This window comes from Cibotium barometz, chromosome 47, assembly GCF_041138505.1.
Source record: "Cibotium barometz isolate CiBa-2024 chromosome 47, ASM4113850v1, whole genome shotgun sequence".
NCBI lineage: Eukaryota > Viridiplantae > Streptophyta > Polypodiopsida > Cyatheales > Cibotiaceae > Cibotium > Cibotium barometz.
Window position 1 is genome coordinate 7736394 of NC_141092.1, and position 9689 is coordinate 7746082.

Genomic DNA, 9689 nt, shown 5'->3' on the forward strand with positions numbered 1-9689 from the left:
CAGCGACGTCTTGGGCAATGCGCACTCTTTTGGGGAGTGACTCTGCATCCAGCGCCTTCATGCGCTTGCTCTTGGCTCTTTGCTTGCTCCATACAGCGTCCCATAACTGTAGACGATGCATATTAGCTTCAGGCGGGGCAGCATCTCTAAGATCATTGCATGCTACACGCATGCTCCCCAAAATGGTTCGTGTTATATGTTGATGGTTGAAATCTGCTATCTTTTGTCTATCAAGCAACTCAGCGTTGCCTCCACTTCAAAGTCGACGCTGTGCATTTTCCCATATCTGCTCTAGTAGATCTCGCATGAGTATCTCAGACTCATTGATCTTTTTGATGATGTCATCTGCACATTGTGACACTGTGATGACTGCTTCAATACGAATTGCTCGAACGATTTTATGCTCTTCAGGGGAAAGCATGTTGGTCGTCTTCGTAAATCTAGCAAATATCACTAAATACAACAAAAACAGAATATTAAACAACATTACTGAAATCAACACCATGCAAACGTGAGAGAACAGCAACAAGTGTATCATTACTTATCAATGTTCAAACAAAAACGGAATATCAAATAATTTTACTGAAATCAACATCATCCAATACATCATCAAACGTGAGAGAACAGCAACAAGTGTATCATTACTTATCAATGATCAAACAAAAACGGAATATCAAACAATATTACATGTTGCACTCCTCATCTACACACCTATTGTGAGAGAGAGAGAGAGAGAGAGAGAGAGAGAGAGAGAGAGAGAGTTGTGAAGTGTATTATGAGAGAGAGAGAGAGAGGGGGAGGAAGAGAGAGAGGTGTGACAGATAGAGAGAGAGGGGACATTAGATGACATTTTAATAGTTTTGTGAGTTCCTAAAGAGAGGAAAATAATGTTTTGTATTCCTAAAGCACTCCTCATCTACACACCTATCGTGATAGAGAGAGAGAGAGTTGTGAAGTGTATCATGAGAGAGAGAGAGAGAGTTGTGAAGTGTATCATGAGAGAGAGAGAGAGAGAGAATTGTGAAGTGTATCATGAGAGAGAGAGAGAGAGAGAGAGAGAGGAGAGGAAGAGAGAGAGTTGTGACAGATAGACGTTTTCAATATTTTTGTGAGTTCCTAAAGAGGAAAATAATGTACTGTTTTATTTTTTAAGTAAATAGAGGGAGGCAAAAGAAATTATTAGGAATTATGTATATTTTAAGAGAAAAAAAAAAGAAATCCTCATCTACACATCTATCATGTTGTGAAGTGTATCATGAGAGAGAGAGAGAGAGAAAGAGTTGTGAAGTGTATCATGAGAGAGAGAGAGGGGGGCAGGAAGAGAGAGAGAGATATTCATTTTTTCGAGTTACGATATTATGAAATAAAACGTAAAGACAATATGATGTAAACTTTGATCCATGAAATACTCATGCCGCGTTAGCAACCAAGTATCACATGGATCACACACAATAAAAACAATACAAGTCAAATCAAGCAAATTTATGACATTTTTTCAACCGCATTAACGATCACATGCCGTAATATGCAAGCAAATTTACGACATTTTTTCGAGCCGCGTTAACGATCAAATGCCGCAATATGCAAAAAACAATATATGCACTAGTGGACGACACCAACTTGCCGCGTTAATGACAAAATGCCGCCCGATTCTATGGGAATACGAATAGGATACGGACATACACTGGCCGCGTTACCGACCATATGCCCGCATTTGACAAAGGGAAGGGAAGGGAAGGTGGCATCGCCATAACGATACTATGCTTGCCGCGTTACCGACTAGTACCGCTATGGCGTGCCATACTTACCATAGGACACAAACCAGTCGCGTTACCAACTAAGTGCCCCAGGGTAAGCACCATTCCGAAGAATGGCCTTACACACACACCCCTTGTGTGGCGGACCACCCACATCCTGCCGCGCATTGCAACAATGGGCGGCTGCTGCACACACACCCCTCGTGCGACGGACCACCCACATCCTGTCGCGCATCGCGATAATGGGCGGCTGCTCGCACGAACACACACCCACACACACACACACAAACACAATTCTCATTACCTGTGTATACTGTCAGCAATGAACTCCCAAAGGGCCCCTCGGGCCCATATATATAGAAAATTGTAGCCCGTCGGGCTGGATGACGACCCCGACGGGACCCGCCGGGTTTTTATTTTTCCCGGCGGGACCGTCGGGTATTGCAAAAACTCGGCGGGATTTTATCCGGTTATCACCTGGAGCTTCCCACCGGCTTTTTTGGGAACATGTTAACATGTTAACATGTTAATAACATGTTAACACATGTTATTAACAAAAAAAAATTTGTGATCACGTGAATATAAAATCATTGTTTATGATGTTTGGTTTTGGTAAGTATAACTTGGAAAACTAATTATATGGTGAAATTATTCTTTTTACCTATTTGAGCCCTCCGAAAGAGTGTAGACATCTACCAGCAATATGTGCGAAGAACATCTCTCACCTGCAAAGTAAATAAGACAAAAAATGAGATGCATTTCGAAAGCACACACTTCTCAAAATAAATTTGCGATGGAAAGTACTCTTACTAGTCATGTCCATGATGTCACGTTTTCCGGACACCTCCCCCTCTTGAAGATGCTCTGGAGGATCTCTCTCTTGTTGATCTTCATTTGTGGGGTCTCCCTCTTGAACATCATGCATAATGTCAAGACGTCTCTTTGTTCACCTCTCACGTTGCACTTGAGATGATGTAGATGTATGCTCTTGGTGTGATTGTGGCACTCGTGAGACAGTGGTGTGGATGGTTTTGGGGCCACGCGCGAGGATCCAACTACTAGAGACTGGGTCAAGTTTGTTGGTTGCGGGGAAGGTATTCTTGAGTCTTCTTTTTTAGTCTTCTTGAGTTGGGGGATCTCTTTCAAGCTCAGATTGGCAATTCTTAAATTCTTCAAGAAATAGATCAAGATAATTTAGTAAAAAAGTAGAAATCTCCAGACCTTTTTGTATATGTATATGTATGTAGATGTATATGTATCTATGTATATGTATATGTATGTGTATATGAATATGTATATGTATATGTATGTAGGTATGTATATATGTATATGTTTGTGTATATGCATATGTGTATGTATATGTATGTGTATATGCATGTGTATACGTATGTATGTATGTATGTACAAATTTGTAAAAAATTTGGACAGCATCTCCTTTGCATTTTCTAAAAAATCCCAAAATAAACTTCAAAACTTAATAATGTTTCTTTAAAATCTAACATGCCAAATATTAAATGTAACATGAACTTTGTATGTATGTAGGAATTTAGTATATAATTTAGTGTATGTATGTAGGTATATATTTATGTATGCAGATATATATGTACATATATGTTTACATATGTATTTGTATATGTATATATCTATATGTATATGTATCTAATATGTATATGCATATGGATAGTTTATATATATTTATCTGTATGTATAGGTATGTATTTGTATAGGTAGGAAGGTTTACATATACATATACATATACATTTATATGCATATAATTCAATAGAAAGCAAAAAAGTACCTTTTTCTAGGAGCTCCTCACTTGGAGGCACATGATTTAGAGGATAGTCCAACCACCAAGGACATCTCTTATATTCCCAATCAGAAACCCCTCTCTCAACCCATTCCTTGGGGTACATTGTTTCCGAGGAATTCGGATCTACCCATTCTTTGATTGCTTCTATCGCTTCGTCCATTAGACCTTGGCCAATGAGTAGCTGCACCCACCTACATATCCAAAATAAAACAAACAGCACTAAAATATTTTTTTTAATGCGTATATGTATTTTCTGCAAAAATAGAATGGCATTAGAAGATATATACCTGTAAACAACCCTCTTTGCGGCATTCTCCACCTTAGGTTGCTTTTGGCCTTCCTTCACTTTTCCAATCTTTGCCCACACCTCATGGAAGGCCCATGGTATGTGTTTCGATCGCTCCTCTTGCACCCATTGCATAAATGGTGGGATGTAGATAACATCATCATATACCAATAAACCCTCCAAAATAGAGTCCGCCTCCCCTATTAGCTCTTCCCAATACAACTCTTTCTTCATATGCAGCAACGTCTTTTTGTTATCCCCAAATATCTCCGAAATTACCTTGTCCTTTGCCCTCCCGGTCATAAGCATTTGAAGCAATTCCGTCTTCCGATTTTAGCATCATACCAAAGCCATAAGAGATTAGATGTTAAGGTTAGTTTGTGTTAAGGGAGGTTTATTGACATGTGACATACCTTTGAGTTGAAATCCGAGATATGGCTACTGTGTAGAGCTTTTCTTTGGTCAGAGCAACCAATCCCTTCTTGGACCAATCAAAGTTATATACGAGTTGAAAGAATGCATCACCATTGGATGGGTTTGCAATTATGAGCATCTTGTACGCTCTATCTCGAAATGTTTGCTCTACACCACATCTGGCTTTCTCACATTTTGTCTCATATTCTTGCAACCCTATGGCATGTTTATCAATGCATGATATAGCTTGCTTCACCACATTTTCAAATGGTGTCTACGTATAACGAAAAGGACTCATTATCACTCACACGATTAAAAAACATTGATAATCCGTTTATTAATAAAAGATGGGAAATGCAAACACTACCTTCCACACAAGCTATGCCAAGATTGTAGTAGCTGGAGCATTGTACCATTGCTCTCCACTTCATCGCTCCAAACTAAGCTCCATTAAAGCCCACCTCCTTACGTCTTCACCAAGGTAGTCCAATATGGATGATTTGTCCGCCATTCCAAATCGTTGAAACATGAAGATCTCATGTGACAATGTGGGTGTAACACTAGTGCACACCAATCTGTGTTATAAAGAGTCACAATGAGCGAAGAACTTAACTATGACTTCACAATGTTCGTAATTAAGTAGAGAGAGATCACTTACTCATTTTGAGATCGCAAAGCCAATAGCAATTCTCCTTCTTGCTTCTTCTCCACAACCAAAAATTGACATTTGACCCGGACATGGCGTGAGGGGCTATGAGACCAAGCTAGAGAAAACAAAATAAAGATATTACAATATATTACTTTTAATGTTGCATAAAATCACTCTATGGCATTCAAAAAAATATACCTTCGTGCACTCGAGACATCCATGCCTTCACACGATGATTGCCATCCCAAACAAGAAACTTCTCACCACTGAGATCCTCCCAAATTAGTGAATACATCACCAAGCAATCCCAATTCAATAGATTTTCCAAGAAGCCTTCTATGGGTCTCCCCTTGACCAGTACTAGATTCAGGAATCTCCGTGTGAGTTGGAGGAGGTGAGCTCATTTCGTTCTCCAACACAAGCGCTTCTTCCTCATGACCAAGAGAATTATGCGCTTCTGTTTCCTCTCTAACAGGAGATACATGTGAGGACACAGGTGTCCGTGATTGAGCTTCCTCGCTAAGAGTCAAACAAACACGCCCAGATCTAAGTGAGTATCTGTTGTTGTCTGTAAGACACACACACCAAGCCCAAGTAAGCATATCTAAAACATTAAAACACACCAAGCCCAAGTAAGCATATCTAAAACATTAAAACACAATCTCAGTAGAATCTTGGCTATTCACATCATATACCTTTCTTAGTCTTTGCTTGTTGTTTTCCTTCTTTTCTTGGAGCCATCTTCCTTTCTTTTGCCCTGAATATGAGTAGCAAAAATTTGAGCTGAATGACAGATAGAGATGATCAACCTCGCACATAAACCCTACTTCATGTCTATAGGAAAACATCAACCTCACACACAAACCTTACTACATGTTTAAGAAAACATTCAGGATGGTGAAAGCTCTAGAGGCTAGCACACAACTTCACCCTTCGTCAACTAATGGGCCCCACTGTGCTGGATCCACCATGCCCAAACCAGCCCCAATGGAGAAAAGTGAAAAGATTTAATGGTTCCCCCAACTCTGCCGGGGGCAAGGCATGCTCTACACAGGGCCATCTTTAGTGCAAACCACTGATTGCAAAGCCATCTTCTCCACCGCAGCCATCTTCTCCACCGCAGCCACCTCCACCTCCTGCTGTGGATATAAACTTGTGTATGCCAACTGCTCCATTGACTAGAGAGCTTACGAAGAATTGCACCCAGACGTCTCTGATGGTGTGCCCCTCAACCTCACCTTTCGAGCGACGAGTGGTGGACGGGGATCTCAGCGCCTACCATCTTCTCCACCGCCGAAGCTTCCAGCGCCGCCACCGCCTTTCAAATGGCCTTCATTGCCATGCCTTCATTGTCAAAACTCCAGCCTATCCACTCCCCCAATAGAGCCGGGGATGGTCTGCGCTAGCACAGACCATCCCCCGGCTCTGCCGGGGGAGTGGATAGGCTAGACCATCTTCTTCTCCATCGGCTTCGAGTCCATCTTCTTCTCCATCGGCTCCGAGTCCACCGCCTCAATCGGCTCCGGCTCCACAGGCTCCGCCACCACAAGTCCGCCTCCACTGGCTGCCAACACAGTGCCTCCATTGCCACACCTCCATTGCAGTTACTCCAGCCTATCCACTCCCCCGGCTCTGCCGGGGGAGTGGATAGGTTGGAGTAACTGCAATGGAGGCGTCTTCTCCAGAGGGCCATCTCTGCAATGGAGGCGTCTTCTCCACCGGCTCCGCCTCCACCTCCACCACCTCCTCTGGCTCCGGCTCCGGCTCCGGCTCCGGCTCCGGCTCCGGCTCCGGCTCCACCTCCTGCACCTCCTCCACCGGCTCCGGCTCCACTGGCTCCACTGGCTCCGCCTCCTCGAGCGCCGCCACCACTGGCTCCACTGGCTCCACTGGCTCCACCGCCACCACTGGCTCCACCTACTCGAGCGCCACCACCACAAGTCCGCCTCCTCGAGCGCCACCACCACAAGTCCACCTTCATTGCCACGCCTCCATTGCCGTAGCTCCGGCATATCCACTCCCCCGGCAGAGCCGGGGGATGGTCTGCGCTAGCGCAGACCATCCCCCCGGCTCTGCCGGGGGAGTGGATATGCCGGAGCTACGACAATGGAGGCGTCTTCTCTAGTGGGGCCATCTTCTCCACCGGCTCTGCCTCCACCTCCTCCACCTCCGCCTCCACCTCCTCCACCTCCTGCACCTCATCCACCTCCTCCATCGGCTCCGCCTCCACCTCCTACACCACCTCCACCTCCTCAAATGGCTCCTCCTCCACCTCCTCCACCTCCTCCACCTCATCCACCTCCTCCACCGGCTCCGCCTCCACCTCCTGCACCACCTCCACCTCCTCAAACGGCTCCTCCTCCACCTCCTCCACCTCCTCCACCGGCTCCAGCTCCGCCTCCGCCTCGTCCACCTCCTCCATCGGCTCCGCCTCCACCTTCTCCACCTCCTCCACCTCCTCAAATAGCCTTTTCCACCTCCTCCACCGGCTCTGCCTGCAACGAAGCCGCAGCCACCCGCCGGGACACCTCCAACGAAGCCGCCGCCAGCAACGGCTCTCACAAAAAAGACGAGCAGAGAGAAAAGAAATGAAAAAGAACTTACCTCTTTTCCTACATGTGTTCGCCTGCTTGCTGAGTTGAGAGTATCCTTCATGTACCCTAAATACCTCTTTTCCTTCATGTACCCTTAAATATGTACCATATATGTGTGTGTGGCCTAAAATATACATAGCCTAAAGATAGATACATATATACACACATGTATATATGTCTAAAAATGTATTAAGCTATATGTATTTTATTGCACACACATACATTTTATACTTTAGGCTATGTAAATATGTACATATATATATTGATGTTAATAAATGTGTGTGGTGTGTGTGTGTGTAGCCTAATAGATATATAGTCTAATATATCTATATATCCTAAAATAAGTAAAAGACTAGTCTCTTTGTAAATACACATACACACACACTAAAATATATCCTTGTCGGGGGATTCTTAGCCTAAAATATATACAATATAATAATATAAATATAGACATGTGTGTGTGCGGATAAGATCTCGCTATTCATTTATACAAGGTAGCCGTTTCCCAGGACAAGGTAGCCGTTTCCCAGGACAAGGTAGCCCTGATGACAAATGTTATGTCTTTAAGATGTCTTTGCGAGGACCAACATTTTGGTGAATCGCATGTGATGTGATAGTGGAGGTGACTTGTCAAAGTCCTTGGTTTTGTTTGATCACACTCATCGAGTTTTTGGTTGGTCAACAATGGCTTATCATGTTTACGACCCAAGGTGAGACTACGTACTTCAATTTTTTCCTTTCTTTCATTTACCTTGAATGATACTGATTGAAAAAAATTCTCTCCAAAATCTTATAGTGTTCAAGAGCTGTTGACAATTGCCACATGCGAAATGAAGGAGGAGCATACAAAAAGCCAAGTACTATTTTGGGAAATGCTGAATAGCACAATGGAGTAATGCGGTTATGCACCCACACACTTCTATGGGTTTATGGGGCTGATGAAGCAGGGTCCAATTGGTGTGCAGTTAGGACCGTTTTCAATGGGGGTCCACACAACATTATGGAGGACAGGAAGCAAACGTGCTTATTCCATTGGAAACAAAGTTTCATGAAGCATGCTAAACAATGCGTGAAGGTAGAAAGTCGACAACACCATATTGACTTGTGTGAAGAATGGAGATTGGCAACCAATAAGGAGTCAGCTTTCTTAAAAAGTAAAGAGATTCGTGAGTGGTGGAGAAATGGACATGTTCATGAGGAAAAACTATCAGTGATGGATACGTGGATGAGTTGGTGGGAAGTACGAATAGCACATTGGGGCAACCTCATATCAAGGGTGAGAAATTTTATGGAGAAGTGATATGTTGTATGGATGTATTTACATTGGAGTCAATTTTGTGAATTCTTGTATGAAACATCTTGTGTGCAGGTGGTCTTAAGCTCGGTGGATTTATTAGCACAAACCCCTCGAACAAACTTATCTGAAAGTGTACATGGGAGTTGGCTTGCTGGTGAAGGATACAAGGAAAAGGTTAGCTTGTATGATGCGTGCATTTCAGATATGGAAAACGCTTTACTACAAAGTGCAAAGCAATATGCATATCAGATGGGGAAGCCCAAAGGTGAGGGACCAAGCTTGAGCAAGTTGCTGGACAGGGTGGCAGCAAGGTCAAAACCGACACCACCACAAGTGGCTCGCATGGTCCATGAAACAGTAGCTAATACTCCTATGTATGAGGAATCAAGGCCTCTACATGGAGATAAGGAGACTATTCAACGGAAGAGGGTGAGGACAACGGAAGTAGACCAATGCTCACATCGTCCAGGTTATGTCATGCAGAGCAGACATCGTCAAAACCGGGGAACAGCAAGAAGAGTAAGTTTTGGAGATAGATCTAGAACAAATAGTGCAGCAAGTCCCGCTTCAAGGGGAGGACCAAAAAGTCCAATGACTAGAGGAAACAAAGATGTCGGACATGAAGAGCCTAAACAACATTATGGCACAATGAGCGGAGGACAAATGCATGTAAAGGAAGAGGCCATTGGACGCACAATGTGGGCCATTAGACGAACCCCATTGAACTCAAAAGTCAAATGTTTGGGAGGTATTGATGGAAGACTTAAGTGCAACTCATACATACAGGGAAGCTCTATTGAAGTTGTTGCCCCTAGCTTCTACTCAGAGCGATGACATCCTGGTCCGGGAGGGCCAAAGGCTCAAATGATGTGGTTTTGT

General features: G+C 43.6%; 1 long non-coding RNA gene across 1 annotated transcript; it reads right to left on the reverse strand.

Annotated features, from left to right (window-relative positions):
• Positions 1-4671: 4671 nt before the first annotated feature.
• LOC147611320 (uncharacterized) lies at positions 4672-5171 on the reverse strand. The gene is made up of 3 exons (XR_015263791.1): positions 5118-5171; positions 4929-5034; positions 4672-4845 (listed from the first exon to the last, which is right to left on the reverse strand). It is a non-coding gene; the product is annotated as an uncharacterized LOC147611320 (long non-coding RNA).
• Between the last annotated feature and the right edge of the window lie 4518 nt (positions 5172-9689).